General features: G+C 42.9%; 1 pseudogene; it reads left to right on the top strand.

Moving 5' to 3' along the window:
* LOC102178012 lies at positions 9,234-22,950 on the top strand (annotated as a pseudogene).

Below are 22,990 nucleotides of genomic sequence, written 5' to 3'. Positions count from 1 at the left end.
CAGGGGCTCGAGAGTCAACAGATTATTTAAATTTAATAAATGAATGAACTCCGCACCAAATTCTATTATTATGGTTCTATTGATCACAGCACCAATTTAAAGACAAACTCACAAGAACCACTGATGGAACTCAAATATTTTCCAAACCTATTTTGTTTCCCTATTTTATTCATATCTTAAAAGAAATAACATTTTCATTTACTAAGTTTTACTATTTTTTGTGCCCTACTTCCTTAATTTTCACCTTCCTTTGTTAATTCTGTTTTTATCTTACCATTAGTTTATTGAATTAAATACAGAGGTTCTTTATTTTTAGTATTTTGTTGTTGTTGTTCAGTCACTAGGTTGTGTTTGATTCTGCGATCCCATGGACTGTCACACGCCAGACTCTTCTGTCCTCCACTGTCTCCTGGAGTTTGTGCAAATTTATGTTGAGTCAGTGAAGCCATCCAACCATCTCATCCTCTGCCACCCTTTTCCCTTTTTGCCTTTAATCTTTCCCAGCATCAACGTCTTTTCCACTGAGTGGGCTCTTTGAAGCAGGTGGCCAAAGTGGAGCTTCAGCTTCAGCATCAGTTGTTCCAAAGAATATTTAGGGTTGATTTCCTTTAGAAGTGACTGGTTTGATCTCTTTGCAGTTCAATGGATTCTCAAGACTCCTCCAGCACCACAATTAGAAAGCATCAGTCCTTCGGTGCTCAGTCTTCTTTGTACATGACTACTGGAAAAACCATGGCTTTGATTATATGGACCTTTGCAGGCAAGGTTAACGTCTCTGCTTTTTAATACACTGTCTATGTTTGTCATAGCTTTCCTTTCAAGGAGCAAATGTGTCTTTTAATTTCAAGGCTGCAGTCACTGTCCACAGGAATATTAATGACTATAAATTTCCCTGTGAGTACAGCTTTAGCTGTATGTATTAGGGGTTCATTGGAGGTGTATAGTTTACACACAGCAAAATGCACATATCTTTTATCTTCTACTTTTTTATTGAATACTTTTAAAAATTAAGATGAAAGTGATATAACAGACATTTTAACGTGTAGTTCACTGACACTGCATTCATGGTTCTGTACAGTACCACCTCGATCTAGTTCCAAACTCTTCTACTGTTTTTATATTACATTTATACCTTGCTGGTAAATAGAAAATTCACTGAGATAAACACTGTGTCGATTTCCCTCAGCAGATAACTGACATTTTACTAAACGATTTTTTCTTTTTTAACAAGGGTAGCTAAGACACTCCATCTGTATTAACTCTTTCCTAGGCTGCCACCTTTGGGCCAGTTTATGACTCCTTCACTTGGGGTAAATTCCAAATAAATCTGATTTAACTTTTTAACAAGTTTGCTTTAAAATTTTTATATAGTAGATATTGGAAAAAAGGAAGATAAAATTGACATTTTGCTAAAGTGCAATTTTTGTGACTTTTTTTGGAGGAGTTAAATTTTTTTTTTGAAAGTATAGTTGATTACAAGGTTTCTGGTATACAGCAGTGATTCATTTATACATATATATATATTTTGTATTCTTTTCTGTTATGATTTATAAGATTGATATTCCCTATTTGATAGGAACTTGTTTATCCATTCTATATATAATATACAGCTGCTAACACCAAACTCTAACAACTGGTTTGTTAGCAAACCAATCTGCTAACAATCCAACACTCCCCACTCTGCTCCCCCTTGGCAACCACAAGTCTGCTCTTTGTCTGTGCGTCTGTTTCTCCTCAGTAAACAAGATCATTTGTGTCATATTTTAGATTCCACATATAAGTAGTATCATATGGTATTTCTCTTTCTCTGACTCAGTTCACTTAGTATTATAATCTCTAGGTCCATCCATGTTGCTGCAAATGGCATTATTTCATTCCTTTTTTATGGCTGAGTAATATTCCATGGTATATATGTACCCTATCTTCTTTATCCATTCATCTGTCATGGATAAGTACATTGCTTCCATGTCTTGGCTATTGTAAATGGTGCTGCTTTGAATATAGAGATGAATTTATCTTTCTGAATTATAATTTTGTCCAGATAAATGCCCAGAGTAGGATTGCTCTGGACATCATATGGCAATTCTACTTTTCTTTTTTTTTAGCGCCATTCTCCACAGTGGCTGTGTCAATTTACATTATCATTTAAATGTGTGGGAGGGTTCCATTTTCTCCACCCTCCCCAGCATTTTTTGTAGACTTTTTAATGATAGCCATTCTGACTGGTATTTCTCTAATAATTAGTGATACTGAGCAACTTTTCATGTGCCTGTTTGCCATCTGTATGTCTTCTATTGAGGTTTCCTGCCTATATTTTGATTGGGTATTCTTTGCTCTTGAGTTGTATGAGCTGTTTATTTTGGAAATTAAACCCTTGCTGGTTGTGCTATTTGCAAGTATTTTCTCCTTTACCACAGGTTGTCTTTTCACTTTGTTTATGGTTTCCTTTGCTGGCAAAATGCACGTATCTTAAATATATAGCTTACGTAACCACCACCAACTCAAATATAGAACATTTCCAGCAGTTTAGAGAGTTTCTCTCAGGTGAAAGAACAGAGGGGACCAGTATTTTGACTTTTATCACCAGAGGTTAGTTTTACCTATTCTTGAACCTTTAAAAACAGCATGTCTGACATCTTTCACTCACTATAATGTTTTTGAAAATCATCCATGTTGTTTTGTGTACATGATTTTATTTGCTGTTGTATAATATTTGACATGAATACATCACAGTTTATTCTCCTGTTGGTGGATATTTGGGTTGTTTCCAGCTTGGGGGCTATTATGAATAAAGCTGTTATTTTATTTACATTTGTGTACAAGTCTGTGAACTCACTTTGGTATATATACTTAGGAGTGAAATTGCTGGGTCATAAATTAGCAGTATACTCTTACAAGAACTACTAAAGAGCTTTCCAAAGGCCACACCATTTTATATCCCACCCGTATATGAGAGTCACGGGTATGCTATACCCTCACATTTGGTATTGTCAGTCTTTTAAAATTTAGCCTTTCCGGTGTTGTTTTTTTTTTTTTCATGTCTTTGACAAGCAGTGATGTTGAAAAACCTTTTCATGTGCTTATTGACATCTTCTCTCTAAAGTGCCTGCTGACAGGCACTAAATTGGCTTGTTTGATATATAAGACTTATTTATGTCTGGATGTGAGTTCTAGGCCAGACATATATATTTAAAATATATGCAACTAGAGATTATCATACTATGTGAATTAAGTCAGAAAGAGAAAGACGAATACCATATGATATCACTTATATGTAAAATCTATCTACAAAACGGAAACAGACTCACAGACATAGAGAGCAGACTTGTGGTTGCCAAGGAGAAGGGGAGGTGGGAGGAGAGGACTGGGAGTTTGGGACCAGCAGAGGTAAACTATTGATACAGGATGCATAAACAACAAGGTCCTACTGAATAGCACAGGGACGTGTAACCAGTATCTTGTGATAAACCATAATGGAAAAGAATATAAAAAAGAATATATACATAACTGAATCATTTCATTGTACAGCAGAAACTAACACAACATTGTAAATCAATTATATACTTCAATTTTAAAAATTTCTTTAGAGGAATGTAGGAACTTTCCTGGTGGTCCAGTGATTAAGACTCTACTCCCAATGCAAGGGGCACAGGTTAGATCCCTGGTCGGGAAACTAAGATCCCAAATGCCATGTGGTGCAGCCAAAATAAAAAGGAACACAGCCTGACTGACACCTTGATTTTATCCAGTAAGATCTGCATTGGACCTCTGACCTCCAGAACTGGAAGATAATGGCTACTTTTAGCCATTATATATACAAATGACTTCCCTGGTGGCCAAGTGGCTAAGACGCCAAGCTCCTAATGGAGTGGACCTGAGTTCAATCTCTGGTCAGGGAACTAGATTCCACGTGTCACAACTAAGATGGAAGATCCCAAGTGCCACACGCAGTTAAGACCTGGCACAGCCAAATAAATAATAAATAAATAAAATTTAAGTGGGCATCTTTTGGTTCTAGTCCAGCCCCTAAAATTACAACATAACAAGTCTCTGGTGACTCAGGATGTGGAGAGAGAGACCCAGAGTACAATGTGCTGGCATAACAATGACAGGGTACACTCAACTTTAAAAGAAAAACATGAAAACCCTTGGCAAATCTGCACAGGATTTTGAGAAAAGGGAATCTGAAAACAGTAGAGTGTATTCGACTTGCTTTTTTCTAAAGCCTAAGTTCCCATGATTTTGGCCAGAATTGCTAGAAATATAGATGCATAAGAGAGTACATAACACTGCCCTCCAACGGCAAGCATGCTTTTCTGATACAGTTTGTGCTTGAGACTGAAGGTTGTTTTAGTTGTTTAGTTGGTAAGTCATGGCCAACTCTTGCCACCCCATGGACTGTATTGCTTGCTTGCTAAGTCGACTCAGTCATGTCCGACTCTGGGCGACACTATGGACTGTAGCCCACCAGGCCCCTCTGTACGTGGGATTCTCTAGGCAAGAATACTGGAGTTGGTTGCATGCCCTTCTCCAGGGGATCTCCCCAACCCAAGGATTGAACTGGCCTGCCGTCTCTTATGTCTCTTGCATTGGCAGGCCAGTTTGTTACCACTAGCGCCAGCTGGGAAGCCCCATGGACTGTACAGCCTAGGCTGATTCAGCTCCTTGGAGTGTGCAGAATCCACACCCGCCACCAGAGGGTAGGAGTCCCTGTGACACACAGACCAGGCAGGCGCAGCCTCAGGGGGTTAGTGCCCACTCTTAGACACATCATTTTGTACCCACAGGCAGGCTTGAGGCTACCTGCAAGCTTTCTGACTAGCTGCAGATGCAGAAAGCACCTAGCAGAGGTTAGGGTGGGCCAGCCTCACTGTCCCTCTCAATCACAGGAAGTGAAGTGAAATGAAGTGCTGCTACTGCTAAGTCACTTCAGTCATGTCCGACTCTGTGTGACCCCATAGACGGCAGCCCGCCAGGCTCCCCCGTCCCTGGGATTCTCCAGGCAAGAACACTGGAGTGGGTTGCCATTTCCTTCTCCAATGCATAAAAGTGAAAAGTCAAAGTGAAGTCGCTCAGTCGTGTCCGACTCTTAGCGACCCCATGGACTGCAGCCCACCAGGCTCCTCCATCCATGGGATTTTCCAGGCAAGAGTACTGGAGTGGGATGAAGTGAGGAGCACCCAAATTTCTCTGGTCCTGTGACAGGCTTGTTGCTGTCCCTGCTGCTATTTATATCAATTTCTCCTCCCTCCTACGGACATGCCAACGGTAACTTCTGTTTTCTGAGGATTTGCGGGGCCACCACTAACTTCTGTGCCGATCAGAACATGAAGTCTCCGTTCCGGGCAGACACAAGCTGGCAGACATAGGACCTGGCAAGCTGACTGACTGCTCCTGAGTTTAAAAAAAAAAAAAAAACAAGCCTCTCTCTGGGCAAGGGGGGTCAGTAATCCTGAGACCTTCATAAGCACCAGGCACAGCGCCAACAGGTGCTTCACATACTGTGTCTGACGGTCCTCAGGCAGGCACAGTGAGTGTCTACATTCTCCTGATGTGGAAATTGAGGGTGTAGATAACTCATGCTCACACAGCTAGCAGGTGGCAGGGCTCATTTCAGAGGGAAGGGCAATGACTTTGGTTGCCTGAAACTTCCTCCCACACCCACTGCGCTCACTGGAGCCCCAGCTAATGCAGAGCCTCCCAAATGAGCTCCCTGCGTTCAAGTCTCCTGCCTCCCCTCCTACTCCCTCACAGCGGGCAAGAGTGATTTTTTTTTAGTTCCTTAAGCTTTGTTTTGTATGTTCTTTTTTCCAAGGAAGAAGCTGCTCCTTTCTTAACTGACTGGGTTTCACACAGTACCAAAGGCCTCCGTCCAGACACCCCTCAGGGCCCCGCAGTCCCGAATCAGGGCGTCCCAAGTTGGGTAGGGGGCAGGCAGCCCTCCACTGCCCAGGGGTGTGGTGGGCATACCTTGCTGCCCATAAATACCCTCCACAAATACAGCCCAGTTGTTTCCAGGTAAACAGGCTGAGCTGTAGCAGTCCCAGGGCCTGGCACTAGAGGGACCCTGCTCCGAGGACAGGGGCCCCACGCTGGCACCTGCACCCACACCTGCTGGCAGTCCCAGCCCAGAGCGCCAGGGGGCAGAGCTTCCTCATGGCAGTGGTCCCAGTGCCTGCGAGCCGCAGCTCCTCATTGTTACAGTAACTACAGAATATACATGTACAGGTCAAATTACATTAATAAAAAGAATGTCCAACTAGATTAACGAATGGAGCTTTTGTCCATTTTTCTAACATTCCCAACATCCTCCTCCCTGCTCCCTAAGAACTAACCACCACCCTGAATCTGCTGCTTATCTGATCACATGTGTGGTGGTGGTGGTGGTTCAGTCGTGTCCAACTCTTGCGACCCCACGGACTGTAGCCTGCCAGGCTCCCCTGTCCATGGGATTCACCAGGCAAGAGTACTGGAGGGGCTTGCCATTTCCTTCTCCAGGGGACCTTCCTGACCCAGGAATCGAACCTGGGTTTCCTGTATTGCAGGCAGATTCTTTACTGACTGAGCTACGAGGAAAGCCTTATCACCTGTGTATGTACATCTAAATGGGCTTCCCAGGTGGCTCAGAGGTAAATAATTCGCCTGTAGTGCAGGAGACACAGGTTTGATCCCTGGGTTGGGAAGAGCCCCTGGAGGAAGAAATGGCAACCCACTCCAGTATCCTTGTCTGGGAAATCCTATGGACAGAGAAGCCTGGCGGGCTACAGTCCATGTGGTTGCGAAAGAGTCAGACGCAACTTAGTGACCAAACAATAACAAACGATGTACATGTATTTAGATTTTACTCGTTTGTTTTTGAATTTTATGTAAGTAAAATAGTACTGTATGCCTTCTTCTGAGACTGTTCTTTTGTGAGTCATCCCTGTGGACATGTGTAGTGGGAGCTAATGCATGTTCACTGGTGCACAGGATTCACAGAACGAACATCCCACAATGCCCATGTCGCTGTTGACAGAGATACAGGTTTAGATGTTGCTACTATGATCAAGCTTGTTCATATCCACTGGGGCAGGTGTGCAAGCGATTCTCTAGGATATAGTGTTTAAAAATCTTTTCCGATAACTTCATTATCTGAGTACATGCCAAGGTTTTATTACAGTCCTGCTATAAGAACAAAGGGCTCTGACAGACCAGGGGTAGGAGGGGGCAGTCCTTTACCAAGGAAGCCTCCAACACCAGCTAGGTGTCCTAGAATTTAACTCAATCTGATGCCACCTGCCTGGAATTACCATCAGATCCCAAAGGTTAAAGGCTCAGTCCCACCAGACTGTCCCCTCACCTCCCCTTTCCCAGACACCAATTCCAAGTCCAGGTTGTCACCTGTGCTTCTGACCCAGACCCACAGCCTCCTTCCTCCTGGAGTTTGACTGATTTGTTCAACCGGCTCACAGACACCAGGAAAACTGTTTACCCACCAGATCCCTGGTTTATTACAGAGGACATATCTCAGGAGCAGACGCACAGGGCCAGGAATGTGGGAAGGGATACAGACCCTCCATCCCTCTCTGGGACCACTCTCACCGCCACTAGTCCCAGCTCCACTGTTCACCATCACAGGCTCTCCAAATCTCGTACTTTAGAGATTTGTTTGTAATTTTAATTGGAGGATAACTACTTTACAATATTGTGATGGTTTTTTGCCGTACATCATCATGGAGGCTTCATTACGTAGGCGTGATCGATGAAATCAGTGGCCACTGACAACTGATTCAACCTCAACCCCTTCTCTCCTCCCTCAAGGTGGGGGAGGAGGGCTTAAGCTTCCAACCTTCTGACAAACAGCCCCCAAATTTAAGGCCTTTCCAAAAGTCGCCTCATTAACACAAACTCTGGGAAGGCTGAAAGGTGCTCGTTATGAATAACAAGAAATTTTTATCACTCTGACCACTTAGAAAATTCCTAGGGTTTTAGGAGCTCTATGATAGCAGTGAGGATGAAGACCAACTTCTTACAAATCACATCACCACAGTAATCTCTGTTAGACTGTGTATAATGATGCTGCTGCTGCTGCTAAGTCGTTTCAATCGGGTCCGACTCTGTGCGACCCCATAGACGGCAGCCCACCAGGCTCCCCAGTCCCTGGGATTCTCCAGGCAAGAACATTGGAGTGGGTTGCCATTTCCTTCTCCAACGCATGAAAGTGAAAAGTGAAAGTGAAGTCGCTCAGTCGTGTCTAATTCTTCGAGACCCCATGGACTGCAGCCCACCAGACTCCTCCATCCATGGGATTTTCCAGGCAAGAGTACTGGAGTGGGGTGCCATTGCCTTCTCCAAGACTGTGTATAATAGAAACATCTAATTAAAAATCTTTAGACTAAATAAATAAATAAATAAAAAGATCTTTAGACTCTTGGGGACTTCTCTGGTGGTGCAGTGGTTAAGACTTCCAGCTTCCAATGCAGGGGGCACAGGTTCAACCCCTGATCAGGGAACTGAGATCCCATGTGCCATGAGGTGCAGCCAGAAAAAAAAAAAATCTTAAGAATCGAATTAAAGTATGAGTATCTAGTATCTCAGAAGAGATCTTATTTTGGTATTTTGGTTATAATCTATCATAAAATTGCTCAAATATGTTATTAGGAATGCTACCTGTTTGTGAATTATGTAAACCCACAGGCCAGACTGAGGATAATTTTTCTTCTGTAATAACTGAAGTGATATTGCTGGATCCAGGAAATATTCTTGCTCAATTTCGTTTTCCAAAGGGGTTGAAACAATTTAAACTCTCACCACAGTGGATATTGTCTGACTTTTTAATCCCTGTACATCTGAAGGTTATGAAGTGGTATCTCACCATGGTTTTAATTTGTTTATTCCTGATCTCCTTGAGCAACTTTTTATGATTGCATACATTCTCAGTCACTTCAGTCCTGTCCAACTCTTCATAACCCCATGGACAGTAGCCCGCCAGGCTCCTCTGTCCACAGGATCCTCCAGGCAAGAATACTGGAGTGGGTTGCCATGCTCTCTTCCAGGGGATCTTTCTGACCCAGGGATCGAACCTGTGTCTCTTACATCTACCCGCACTGGCAGGCAGGCTCTTTACCACTAGCACCACCTGGGAAGCCCCAGCTTTTTATGTTTATCCCATTCTATTTCCTCTTCTATATTCTTCATATACTCTAGATCTGTGCTATCAATATGGCAGCCACTAGTCACATGTGACAACAATTAAAATTAAATACAATTTAAAACTGAGTTTCTGGGCTGCAGCAGACGACTTTGGCATGATGTCTCACACCATCTTACTGGTACAGCCTACCAAGAGGCCAGAAGGCAGAACTTACGCTATGAATCTGTGAATGAGCGTATGGAAGGTGTTTGTAAAATGTATGAACATCTGAAGAAAATGAATCCCGACAGCCCCTCTATCACATATGATATCAGTCAGTTGTCTGATTTTACTAATGACCTGGCAGACCTCAGCTGCGTTGTTTACCGAGCTGATACCCAGACATACCAGCCTTATAGCAAACACTGGATTAAAGACAAGATCTACGTGCTCCTTCATCACCAGCCCCAACAGGCTTGGAAACAGCTGAGTTTGGAAGCATTATGGGGATGGGGGTGGGCTTGGAACACAACTGTGTGCAGTGTGCTGTAGTGGAAGTTTTGTATTATGTTTATCCCATTTCCGTTTTGGTATACCGTAGCCAGAATTGAATGTATTAGATAAAATGTGATGATCTTGTTCAATCTGAAACCGCCTTTGCCCCCTCCCCACCTTTTTATTACTTAAACGTTTTTAAGATGATTTAGATGGAAGTTGGTTTTTGTCAGTTAACGTTGGTTCCAGTCCCTCAAACTATTCATACTTGCTTTATAATATCCACTGTACTAATCCTCCTTCAAATTGGGGTGGGGAGTGGTGGCATAGTTTAGTTACGTCCTCAAGATAAAGTCTTGGTGAAAAACAAATAAATGTTCTTTAGTTAAAAATAAATAAAACTGAGTTTCTCAGTTTCACTAGAAGTCAGTCAAGTGCCCAGTTGAATTTATGAAAGATCTACCAAAGCTCTTTTCCTTGGTCATGAGGATATTTGCCTAGATGTCCATGTAAAAAATATAAAGTCTTGCCTTTCACAGTTAAGGCCTAAACCTGGCCATAATTTAGTTTTGGGTGTGGATATATTTTCATTTTTTCCAATAGTCCCTTCTTTACCGAATGTATACTAGGCTTTTTTATATGCATGGCTCTTTCTCTGAGCTTCTAGTCTGTTTCACTGATCCTGAGCTGATCACATTGTCTTATTATAATTTTAAAATATAATAAAGGCTTGACGTCTTGATTCTTCAGGAGTGTCTTGACTATTCTCAGACCTTTGCACATCCACATAAAAAAATTTTTTTTGGGGGGGGTGCCATTCCAAAGGCATGTTGATCCCCAGCCAGGGATCAAACCCACACTCCTGCAGTGGAAGGGAGGAGTCTTAACCACAGACTGCCGGGGAAATCCCCATAAAAATTTTAGATTTGCTGTTCAAGTCCCCCATAAAATCCTGTTATAATTTTGATCGGAGATGCTTAAATCTACATGTGGATTTGGGAAAAACAAACAAACAACTCTACTATCTATGTGCCAGGGTCCTGTCCATGGCCCTGGGGATGCAGCAGTGAACAAGACGGACAAGGGGACGTCCCATCAAAATTGGGGTAAAATCCAAACTCTTCACCATCACCTATGAACCAGTCCACAAGACCTTCCCTGACCCCCTGCTGGCCTCTCACCACTTGCTCTCACTCTGAGCTCCAGTCACAACTTCCTTTGCATCCCTGGACCTCAGCAAGCATTCTCCAGCTGTGTTTTTGCCAGAATCCACTCTCCACTCTTTGCACCTTACTTGTGTAACAGGCTCTTTCACCTTAAGCAAGTGTTTGCTCAAACGGCCACCTTTTCAGAATGGCCACTGTGCTACCTAATAGAGCAGCATCTCTCTCTAACCTTAGCTTTATTCCATTGCCCTCATCACTACCTAACACATTAAAGATCGTTTTGTTTTGTTGTCTGCCTCCCTACAAGAAACTGAGCTCCCTGAACCAGGAACTCCATCTGTCTTGTCCATTATCACGTTCTTAGGGCTTTGACCTATGCCTGGAACATAGTTGTTTTGTGGCTAAGTCGTGTCTGACTCTTTGTGACCCTGTGGACTGCAGCACACCAGGACTATAAGTAAGCACTCAGTAAATTTGCTGAATGAATGAAAGAAGCAAGATCAGACAAATGATCAGGCAGGTTTGGAAAAAACCCAGGTGAGTTCTCTGAGTTGGTACAGCTACCCGAAGTCTTATAAATATTTGTCTAGTGCTTATCAATTTTTAAAAAATGGCCACATTCCCCGAAGACTTCCAGGGAGAATAGTATTTAACCATCTAATGATTTTAGAGTCTGATTTGCAAGTATGTTATCATCATATTACTATATGAGGGTTTGGGAGATAGATTTTATTTTTTTTAATATTTGGCTGCACTGAGTCTTAGTTGTGGCTTATGGGATCTAGTTCCCTAACCAAGTATTGAACCTGGGCCCACTACACTGGGAGTGCAGAGTCCTAGCCACTGGACTACCAGGGAAGTCCCTGGGCAGATAGAATGTAATTAATTCCAATTTATCAACATTTTATTTTACAGATTACACTGTGGTATCATAATTAAGAGGTCTTTACCTAACTGAGGAACACACAAAAATATTTTTTCATTTAGACGTGACTAAACAGGTCACTGGTCCCTGCTGATGTCCACTGGGGTCTGAGGGACAATGCTGTGCACTGGAGCCCCTGGTCTCCTGTACCACAGTGCCTTCCAGTGAGCCTGGACATTGACCCACTTGGTCTGGGCGGGAGTGTTACAGCCTGCAGATGCCCACTGAGCACCTACTGTGTGCCAGGCATCAGTCTGGATACCATGATAACACAGTCTCTGACCTCCTGGGCTTCCAGTGTACGGGAGGTGAAAAATGAGTGAGCAGAGCAACTTCAGGCATTGATAAACGTGCTGAAGGCAAGAACAAAGTATTCCAGTGGGTAGGACAGTGTGGTCAGAGAAGACCTCTCTGAGGAGCAGACTCCTGAATTGAAACCTGAATGACAGGATAAAAAGGAAGAGCAGTCCAAGCAGAAGGACGAACACAAGCCCCCAGATCAGCAAGGGCGAGACAGGGCTGGGAGATGGAAGGAAGGCTGTTGGGGGAGGATTAGAGTGACCGAGGGAGTGCAGTGGGGTGGCACTGAGCAGGAGGCTCCCTCTGACCTCACTGGGCCTGAAAGCCACAGCGAGGACTCTGGGTCTGACTCGGGAACACCAGGAAGCAGAGGAGTGATGGGCAATGAGTGAGCTGCTGGATTTGCCAGCGATGGACATGCCCATTCGAGACTACTCTGTGCTCAGCCTGGGGCCTGGAGGCCAGAATGTAGACATCAGAAAAACCATCTTCTCCAATACCTGGCCAGGGAATACGAGCCAGAGAATTTTATATGGAATGGAATCACACACTCTGTACCCTATACTCTTTTTTGTCTGGCTGCTTTCATTCAACACAATTTTTTTGAGATTCATCCATGTTGTTTATATATGTATAAATACTTAATTTATTTTTAATTCTGAGTAGTACTCCCATGGATGGAGGACCCTGGTAGGCTGCAGTCCATGGGGTCACTGAGAGTCAGACATGACTGAGCGGCTTCGCTTTCACTTTTCACTTTCATGCATTGGAGAAGGAAATAGCAACCCACTCCAGTGTTCTTGCCTGGAGAATCCCAGGGACGGGGAAGCCTGGTGGGCTGCCGTCTATGAGGTCACACAGAGTCAGACACGACTGAAGTGACTTAGCAGCAGCAGTACTCCATTGCATGGCTGTACTACAATATATCACAAGGACTTATCATGTATGTAATTGATTGTGTCTCTCTCTTTCCACACTGGTTGGGAAAAAAAACTACCAAAACAATCTGTGACCCACTTCTAGCTGACTTCAAAGCCAGCATTTTCTATACTCATCTCACTCCTCATTTTCCTTTTTCTCTCCTTTGTTATAAGCTCCCCATCCATTTATCTTTTATTTTGTTACACTACAAACATTTAGGTCAGTCATCTAGGTACTGCTCTGAAACAAAGATCAAGTAACAATACTTGTCACCCTGCTTGTTTACTTTTATGCAAAGTACATCTTGTGAAGTGCTGGGCTAGATGAAGCACAAGCTGGAATCAAGATTGCTGGGAGAAATATCAATAACCTCAGACACGCAGACGACACTACCCTTGTGGCAGAAAGCAAAGAGGAACTAAAGAGCCTCCTGATGAAAGTGAAAGAGGAGAGTGAAAAAGCGGGCTTCAAACTCAACATTCAGAAAACGAAGATCATGGCATCTGGTCCCATCACTTCATGGCAAATAGATGGGAAACAGTGAGAGACTTTATTTTCTTGGACTCCAAAATCACTGCAGATGGTGACCGCAGCCATGAAATTAAAAGACACTTGCTCCTTGGAAGAAAAGCTATGACAAACCTAGACAGCATATTCAAAAGCAGAGACATTACTTTGCCGACAAAGGTCTGTATAGTCAAAGCTATGGTTTTTCCAGTAGTCATGTAAGGATGTGAGAGTTGGACCATAAAGAAGACAGAGCACCAAAGAACTGATGCTTTTGAACTGTGGTGTTGGAGAAGACTCTTGATAGTCCCTTGGACTGCAAGGAGATCAAACCAGTCAATCTTAAAAGGAAATCAGTCCTGAATGTTCACTGGAAGGACTGATGTTGAGGCTGAAGCTCAGATACTAACCACCTGATGTGAAGAGCTGACTCATTAGAAAAGACCCTGAGGCTGGGAAAGACTGAAAGCAGGAAGAGAAGGGAATGAGAGGATGAGATGGTTGGATGGCATCAGCGACTCAATGGACATGAATTTGAGCAAGTTCCAGGAGATGGTGAAGGACGGGGAGCCTGGCACACTGCAGTCCATGGGGTCACAAACAGTCAGACACGACTGAACAACAACAGTAAGTAACAGTGCTCTGCTTTGATTTGATTTGACTAGTTCTTTCCTGCTGCTTGCTTAGGAATGCTGAGCTTTGTCGATTTGGTCTATTCATAGATGCTCATCATCTCCTATTTGGCCAATGGCCACCATGTCTGGAGTGCTGGTCTCTGATCTCATCCCCTTTCTATGCATCTGCTATGATGTCACCTAGTTATCATTCTACAGTAGGAATCTGAATATGTCCTTCCCATGCAGAACACCTGCAAGAAGAATCTAAAGTCCTCAGCATAGCCAGCCAGGTCCTTCATTAGTCATTCATTCTTTCAACAAATATTTACTGAGTGCTGACCATATACTAGGCTGCATGCTAGCTGGCTAAGAGTGGAGGTATGGTGATAAACCAGAGGGACCTGGTCTGTACCTCATAGAATTTATGTTCTAGTGGAGGAAACAAAGAGATAAACAACCATGTAAGCAATACAATTATGGATTATGTAAACATGAAGTCATTTTGAAAGAAATAACCAAGGTGCTGCAGTTGAGTACCGGGAGCAGGAATGGGTGTTAGAGAAGGCCTTTATGAAGACGTGATGTTTACACTGCATAAAGTAGGAGACAGCAGGAGCCACAGAAGAGTTCTGGGCAAAGGAAACATCAAGTGCCAAGGTCCGGAAGTGGGAAATGCCTGGGACGGCAGGACCGCTGGAGATAGTGAAGCTGCTGGAGTGTTGAGCTCTGCCTCCTTCTCCAGGCTTATTTTCCACCTGCAGTCCCCCTAAATCCCAGACACAAATAGGTACCCACCTGTTCTTTTATCACACTATGCCTTCTCACTTTTCACCTGCTCCTCTCTCTCTGGACAATCCTGACTCTTCCCTGAGCTTGGGCTTCTAAGTAATTTCTTTGTGGTAACTTTTGGGTTGCTCTGCTACCCTCCTACAGGCAGCTAGATGGCTCCTTCCTCTTCTATGCCCCCACAGAAGTCTATGTACTTCTCCTTGTTTGTGCAGCTAACATTTACTGAGTGCTTCCTGTGTACCAAAAACTGTTCTAAGCATTCTACCTGTAGAAACTAACCTTGCAAGGGAGGTTCATTCAACCCTCAAAGACCCTGTAAGGGGGACCTCCTTGGTGGCCCAATGGTTAGGGATCCACTTTGCAATACAGGGGACCTGAGTTCAATTCCTGGTCAGGGAACTAAGATCCCACATGCTGCAGAGCAACTAAGCTCTGGTGACACACAGAAAGTTCCTGCATAATGCAATGATGCCAAATAAATAATTTTAAAAATAATTTAAAAAAAAACCTATCAGCTAGGTATTATTACTATCTCTGCCCTATATACATGAAGACATTAAGGCCCAGAGAAGTTGAATAACTCACTGACAGTCACAGTGAGTAAATGGTAGAGTCAAGATTTCAACCCAATCCAGTCTGTGCTTTAACCACTAAGCCATTTTTGCCTTTCAAGATTGACAACAATAACTAGCATTGATCAAGCACCCCCTATAAACTGGGCTTTCTTCTTAATCCTTTACATGAGTTAATTCATTGAATCTTCCAACAACTCATTAGGATAAATACTCTCAGGATCACAATGACCCCCTTTATTGGCACTAAAACCACGACCCCGTTGGATGGGGGCCCATGTCCTACCCAAGTCAGCAACCTCAAAGCCTTCCATACCCAGAAGCTGCTGAACATGTCTGCTGAATGAGCAAAGAAACCAACAAACCTAGTCTTTCTCTTGGCTCAACATTAAACTTCAAGGGACTGTCCTGGTGATCCCGTGGTTAAGAATCTGCCTTCTAATGCAGGGGACACAGGTTCAATCCCTGGTCACAGAACTAAAATCCCACACACTGCAGGACAATTAAGCCCATGAGCCACTACAAAGATCTGGAGTGCCGTAACTAGGACCTGATGCAGCCAAAAGCAAATAAATATTCTTTATAAAAACAAATAAACATAAAACAAAAATTTTAAATTTCAGCATCTTTGTTTGTAACTGAAAACTAGGAATATCTTGATGTTAAACTGTGATATCTTCACATAGGAGAATACACAGCAGCTAAAGCAATTGAACTAGCTTTGTCAACACAACTAAGCCACAAAAAACAGTATTAAAAAAGGGAAGTTGTAGAATGATAGCTAGAGTATGACATCATTTACATAAAGTCTAAAAACAGGTGTTTTAGTCTGCTCAGGCTGCTATAACAGAACATCACAGACTGAGCAGCTTATAAACAATAGAAACTTTTTTTTTTTTTTCACAGTTCTGGAAGCTGGGAAGTCAACATTAAGGTGCTGGCAGATATAGTGTTTGGTAAGGGGCCACTTCCTATGTCCTCACATGGGGCAAAGGGGCTCTCTAGGACCTTTCATAAGGGCACTAGGCCCATTTTTAAGAGCTCTGCTCTTGTGGCCTAATCACTCCCAAAGGCCTCACCTCCAAGTATCATCACACTAGGGTTAGGTTTCAATACGTGAATTCTGGGGGGGTCACATTCAATCTATAGTAACATGTAGTATTTATGGATGGAGAAGGCAATGGCACCCCACTCGAATACTCTTGCCTGGAAAATCTCATGGATGGAGGAGCCTGGTGGGCTGCAGTCCACGGGGTCGCTAAGAGTCAGACATGACTGAGCGACTTCACTTTCACTTTTCACTTTCATGCATTGGAGAAGGAAATGGCAACCCACTCCAGTATTCTTGCCTGGAGAATCCCAGGGACAGGGGAACCTGGCGGGCTGCCGTCTATGGGGTCGCACAGAGTCGGACACGACTGAAGCGACTTAGCAGCAGCAGCAGCAGCAGTATTTATGGAAACATTAATGTATGTTATTAGTTTTAAAAGGCTCCTGGGGTTGATAAACATCAAATTCAGCACTGTGTTACCTCCAAGAAGAGAAAGCTATTGGTATTGGAGAGGGAATACTTTAAAAAAAACCCCAACAAAAAATTAACACAGATCCATACAGGTCCAACCAACTGAGTTTTGACAAAGGTGCAAAAGTAATTCAATGGAGAAAAGATAGTGTTTCCATGGTGAAACTGGAGGAATTTGACATCCAAAAGTGAAAGAATGAACCGCGACTTAAGCCTCAAAATGAATTATAGATTTACATGTAGGGAAAACACAGACAAAGTCTTTGGGATCTAGGGCTAAGTGAAGAACTCTTAGACATGACACCAAAAGCACAATCCATTAAAGAAAAGAACCAACAAACTGGACTTGGTCAAAAATTTTAAATTTTGCTCTATGAAAGATGCTGTGAAGAGGAGAAAACAGGGAACTGGGGAACTGCAGGTCTTAGAAGGTTTACAGAGCAGATGTAACAAAATAGAAAGAGGTAGATGGGCAAGAGGTTGGGCTCTAAGAGTTGAGTACTGGGGTTTAAGAAAGCAGAGTGCGATCATTTTAGGTGATGTCGAGGTTTGTTGCTTAGGTGAAATGGAGGTGATTGTGGAAGAGATCAGGTAAGCATAAGATAGAGTGCTAAGACATCTCAAACTAACAAACTTTTGTACTTCAAAAGACACCACCAAGAAAGTGAAAAGACAACTTATAGGATGGAAGAAAATACCTATATTTTCTAAGAATTTGTATGCAGAATATACAGCGAACTCTCAAAACTCAACAGTAAAAAAGGTAAACAATCCAATTACAAAATGAGCAAAAGAGACGAACAGGTATTTCAGCAAAAACAAAATCCACATGGCAAAGAAGCACATGAAAATACATGCAACATCATTAATCATTAGGGAAATGAAAATTCAACATCTGAACACTGTACAAGAATTACACAGCTAAAACTTAAAAAAAAATAAAGTGACAATACCAAATGCTGTGAGGGTGCAAAGAAACTGCATCTCCCAGACACTGGGGGTGGGAGAATAAATAATACAACTGCTCTGGAAATGGCAGTTTCTTAAAGACCTAACCATACACATACCTGATAACCCAGCAATTACACTACTGGGCATTCATCCCAGGGAAAGAAAAACATCTGCTTACACAAAAATATACATGAATGATCAGAGAAGCTTGTGTTAAAAAGGAGACAAAATGCTCCAAGAGGAGTCACTTGTGTCAGGCCCCAGGGAAACAATCTAAGACTTCATTCCTCCCCAACAGCAGTTACAAGCTTCCCCAGGAAACTGACCTTTAACCAGACAACCTGGAATGTCCTCGTCAGCACTAGGATCCATCCTTGTGATCCGTGGATACCTCTGCCCTTCCTCTTAGGCAAGGAAGGCAGCCTTGCCTAAAAACAAGATATCCTTTGCTAATTCTTTCCTTTTTTCTGCTTCCTCTCTGCCTTTAAAAATCTTTTCTTTTCTTCAGCTCCACAGAGCTCCATTGCTAGAAGGGATGTTTCCTGATTCACCAATTGTTGAATACAGTGATCCTTATATTTATTCAGTTGAGTTTTTGTTACTTAACATTTGTAATAGTAAAAAACTGGAAACATCCCGAAGTCCATCTGTAGGTGAATGAATAAACCAACTGTGGGACACAGATACCACAGAAAGATATTCAGCAGCAAAAATGGATGAACTCTTCATATATTCAACAATTCCAATGAATTTTACATGAAAAATGTCAAACTCCTATGGCTGGAGGGACATGCCTAACGAAATCTTAATTCCTTTACAGGTTACATACTGTACGATTCCATTTATGCAACATTCTTAAAATGACAAAATTATAAATGGATTTTATAAATGACAAAATGCAGAATGGATTAATGACTCCCTGGGCTTGCAGGGAAGGGGTAAGAGAAGCTGTGACTGACCATAAGAGGTTATCCTTATAGTGATGAAAACAGCTCTGTACCTTGATCGTGCTGGGGGTGACATGAATCTACTACCCACGTGATAAAACTGCATACATACTAAAGTGCATGTAAAACTGCTGAAGTCTGAATAAGGTCTGTGTGTTGCACCAATGTTAATTTCCTGGTTTTGACACTGTACTACAACTGTGTAAGCTGCTGTCATTGGGGGAAAATGGGCGAAGGGTACATTGAGACTTCCCTGTATTTTTGTGAGTTCTTATGAATCTGTAATTATTTTTACATAAAAAAAATCATTAAGGAAATGCAAATCAAAGCCACAATGAGGTGTCATCTTACACCCATGAGGAGAATCTTTTTTTTTTAAATAACAAATGTTTGTGAGGATGTGGAACACTCAAAATTGTACACGGGGGAGGCATGTAAAATGGGGGAGTTTCTGTGAAAAACAGTCCAAAAAAATTAAAAATACAATTACCTTAAGATCCAGCAATCTCATTTGTAAGTGCATATTCAAAAGAACTGAAAGCAAGATCTTAAAGAGATATTTGCACAACCATGTTCAATATAGCAGCTCATTATTCACAAAAGCCAAGAGGTGAAAGCAATCCACATATGCATAGATACATACAAGAATAGACAAAATGTGCTGCATACATACAGTAGAATACTGCTGCTGCTGCTGCTAAGTCACTTTAGTCGTGTCTGACTCTGTGCGGCCCCAGGGATGGCAGCCCACCAGGTACCCCCGTCTCTGGGACTCTCCAGGCAAGAACGCTGGAGTGGGTTGCCATTTCCTTCTCCAATGCATGAAAGTGAAAAGTGAAAGAGAAGTTGCTCAGTCATGTCCGACTCCTAGCGACCCCATGAGTGCAGCCTACCAGGCTCCTCCGTCCATGAGATTTTCCAGGCAAAAGTACTGGAGTCGGTTGCCATTGCCTTACTATTCAGCCTAAAAAAGGGAAACTGTCACACACACAAATACTGTATGATTCCACTTACATAACTTACCTAAGATAGTCAAAATCATACAAAGTAGAATGATGATTAGGGGAAGGAGAAATGGGGGGTTGTTATTTAATGGGTATAGAGTTTCAGATTGGCAAGAGGAAAAATTCTAGATATGTTATACAATAATGTGAACACAGTTAACACTACTAAACTGTACATTTATAAGTGTATAGTTGGTCTGCGGGCTGAAACCACTGAACCCCAAGTGCCTAGAGCCTTTGCTCCACAACAAGAGAAGCCACCAAAATGAGAAGCTTACTAGAGAATAGACCCTGCTTGCCACAACTAGAGAAAGTCCACACATAACAAAGACCTAGCACAGCCAAAGATAAATAATATTTTAAAAAATGTTTTTAAAAAGTGCATAGTTCATAAGATAGTAAATTTTATGCCCTTTTTTTTCACTAAAATATTTTTAAAAGCTTAAGCAAAACAGCTTTTGCTATTTTGTTAAGAATTAACAAAGTTGGGTGGTGATTATATGGTGTTTGTTATATTATCTCCAACTTTCATATATGTATATAATCTTTCACAGTGAAAATCTTTCTGAATAGCTATTCTTTTACAATTTTTTATTTATTTGGCTGCTCTGGGTCTCAGATGCATCACTCCAGATCTTCAGTCTTCATTGAGGTACCTGGAATCTACTTCATGACCAGGGATCACACCCCGGCCCCCTGCATGGGGAGCATGGAGTCAGCCACTGGACCACCAGAGAAATACCTTGAATAGCTATTTTTAAATGGACAAATTTTTAAAATTTTGAGGACCAATATAAAGACAATTTAGAATTTTGCTATGTTCATTTGGGCGCTCAACATCAAAGTTTCTAACTTGCTAGTAAGCAATCAGAATTAGTCTCATAATCCTGTTGCAATAAACTGCCAAACAAGGAAATGACAAACCACAGAATAACTCTGTATTTTAAATGTCAGCGATGTCAAGAAAACAATTGTGAATTTGTAATTGGAAACAGTTTTCTCACAGATTTTTATTAAAAGACCTCTGGCTAAGTAAAAAAATCACTTTGAATCTTAGAATAAAATTCTTTCTTTCAAAGGAACTGCCTAGGTAAAACCATTTGCACATGGTTATTAAATAAATAGTCTTTTTGCTTTGTGTTTTATATGTCTAAGGCTGTCAACAGTTCTTTTCCCTCAGTTGAACAAATGGGAAACTACAGTTCACTGAACAAACATTTATTAAGCACAAGGCCAAGTACTGTGCTAGATTTTCAAATTTGTGATTTCAGGGATTTTTGTCGGTCTATTCTTTAATGTGTTTACAGACTACCTTTTATAATCACCAGAAATGACGTTATTATTAAAAGTTTCATTAAAAAAAACTCATCTTGTCTATTAAACATGGAACGCATACGCCTCTTTTCTGAAAACATTTTTCTGTGCTGAGGTTACCAAACGCACTTTGTTCAAACATTAAACCAGGAAGTTGTATGACTAACTTCTGGCAACTGCTAGAATTCCCAGCCCTGTACCCATATCAAACCACGAGATCTCCATTCTAGATCATTCCACCAATTCACAGGGATGGCTCAAGAGGAGCTATCAGTTAGTGAAACAAGCTCAGACTACTGACCGCCAGACTAACAAAAACGAAAATCCATACTTTTTACCATGAACGTTTTATCAACTACATCATCGACCAAATTATCTTAAAGAAACTGTTCATTTCTATCTCCTATCATTCATGTAAATAGATTTTAGCAAGTCATAATAAATTTATCGCTGTCTGGGCGTTAATTCAAATGCTTGTCACATTGTACCTCCTCTTACGGTTAAGCGTTGAAGGATTGTCATTTAGACTCAGGACCTTTTCTAAGTGATAACTAGCCACTCTGTAGTAAGGTGCACATCTCCAGACCACCTCCTAACTTCGAGAGGTTGCTGCTACGCGACAGCCACTCGCATGTTTATTTACACCCCCACCAGCATGACTCAGGGCTGCGTGACTGCGGACCCAAACACGTCTGTCTTAGTCACGTTCCCCCGGTTATCTCGTTGCTGACCAGCGGCCACACCCGTGGCGGGGTCCTAGCTGGTTAAACCACCCGTAATGTGGATGGCACAACCAACATATTGATAGGACACTAAAAACGCTAGTGTCGCGAATTCTTTCGTGCGTGAATTCTGTCTCTCCATGTGGGTTGTCGGCTCCCCGGTCCATATCATCTTTCACTCTGGGTCTGGACAAATAGCAGTGAGGGAAAGGGGTGTGCGGAGGCATTTCTAAGCACGGCCACCGGGTCACCTGGAGTTGCGACTGGGGGGAGAGGGGGCTGTGCAGTGGAGCAGTGGGCAGTGTGGGGACTCCGCAATGAGGAAAGGGGAGAAGGCCTCCATTGCGGGGGATGGGGGTTCGTGGCGAGGAATGGGGAGTGGGAGAAGGCCTCTGCGTGGGAGACGTTGCGGGGAGGAGTGCCCCGCGTGGAGGGAGATCGGGAGGAACCTCGTCAGGGGAACGCCTCCGCGGTGGGGGAGGAGTGCTCCTCGGTCGGTGGGGCGGAGGGGTTTGGGGGATACTCGGGCCCAGCACGGAGTCCCAAGAGTCTAGTTTTCGTCTCCTCAAAGCACGACCAAAGCACCCTAACTGTACAAGGTGACTAAAGTTCCGCAACTGTGCTCCAGACAACAAAAATAAAACCGGCCGATGTGAGAGGGGCTTGTGCCTCAGAGCAGACACCAGAAAAACTGTGGGGTCCGCCGCCTACCTCCTGGGCACCTCCAGACCACCACTTTCTCGGGAAAATCACCGCAGAACCCGCTATATTCTGACCTAAAACCCGACAACACAGTTGAGACAGCCGGGCCTAAGAAGCGGGAGGGAAAGACCCCTCCTCCACCCTTAGCCGGAAGTATGCTTCTCTAGTGAAGGCGCGCCTCTGCCGCGCACGCGCTCTCAGTTACTAAGCAACGTCGTCGCCGAATCACCCCAGCGGGAGCCCAGCAACAGCCGAGCCGCTGCCTTCCCCACCAATCAGAGCCGGGCTCGCCTCACACCCCTCACCAATCAGCGCCGGCGCTGCAAGGAAGTTTCCAGAGCTTTCGAGGAAGAGCCCCTTAACTCAAATTCATCCGCCCGATAGTTTTCCTACCTTTTCCTAAAGGAGGAGAAGGATCATCTGG

Source organism: Capra hircus, chromosome 19 (assembly GCF_001704415.2).
Source record: "Capra hircus breed San Clemente chromosome 19, ASM170441v1, whole genome shotgun sequence".
Taxonomy (NCBI): Eukaryota; Metazoa; Chordata; class Mammalia; order Artiodactyla; family Bovidae; genus Capra; species Capra hircus.
The sequence above is the reverse complement of the archived record's forward strand: the minus strand, read 5'-3'. Positions and strand labels throughout refer to the sequence as shown.